Below are 1,042 nucleotides of genomic sequence, written 5' to 3'. Positions count from 1 at the left end.
ACGATGAGGTCGAACGCCTGCTTGAAGCCTTCGACCGTCTCCACCACTGGCGCGCCCGAGCCCTCGGGCACCGCGAGCTCGCTCACGACCAGCTGCATATCGCCATCGCCCTTGGAGATCCACCGCCGCGTGCCCGGCACCGCCCGCCGGCCCACGTCGCCAGACGGGCCGCGCGGCAGCGCCTCCTCGCCGCCCGCCGGCTCAGACACGGCGACGAGGCGGTGGAACTCTGAGATCGACAGTCGCTTGGTGGCTGGCATGTGCAGCGATTTTCCTGCGGCGCGAAAAAAGAATTCCGTGATAAGTGCGCGCGGGAGTCTGGCGCGCACACTGGTCACTGGACACTGCCATCACTGTGCCATCACTGGCACTAACACAGGAATAAATTGCCGCTCGTTGGGCGGGTCGTCGGTCTCGCCTCGCGTCGCCGCTTCGTCACGGCTCACGCACCCCCTCTGCGCTCGCGCCTTCCGAGGACGGCCCCGCTCCACTCGTCGCCTCCGCACTCCGTTTCTGTGCTAGGCCGTATGGACTCCGCGTGGCATCGGCTCGGGCGGCAGACAGCCAAGGCGAACGTCGAACCCTCCTCCAACTTTTTGCGGGGTGTGATCTGTGATCTGTAAGGGTCCGCCCGCAGGCGCATTTTGTATACCGAGGCGGTGCCCGGTGCCGAACCTGTCGGACCTTAAGACAGCATTGTAGATCCCTGGGCGAGGGTGGTGGAGAGGGCGGCCCGTCGGCGCCAAACCACCTCCCACCGAGGCGGGCAGGTTCCACGCGTTCCCGGACCGCCCCGTTGGAGGTAGACCGCTCGTCTAGCCAATCAGCCTTAAGCGAGCGATCTGGCCGTTGGAATGGCCGAGGTTGGTGGACTTGCGTCCTCGCATCGATCATGGTTTACGAGCATTGTTAAGTTCCACTACGATCTCTGAACACTGCGGGGTGTGGTATACAGCTGGCCGAGTCAACCCGAGAGGCGTGCTGGGGCGAGAGCCCGCCCAGACGGCCTCGGCGATTCAAAAATCAACTCGGGGCAACAAAC

Source organism: Emiliania huxleyi (genome assembly GCF_000372725.1).
Source record: "Emiliania huxleyi CCMP1516 unplaced genomic scaffold EMIHUscaffold_375, whole genome shotgun sequence".
In the NCBI taxonomy this organism is placed as follows: Eukaryota; Haptophyta; order Isochrysidales; family Noelaerhabdaceae; genus Emiliania; species Emiliania huxleyi.
Note: the sequence above shows the minus strand (reverse complement) of the source record.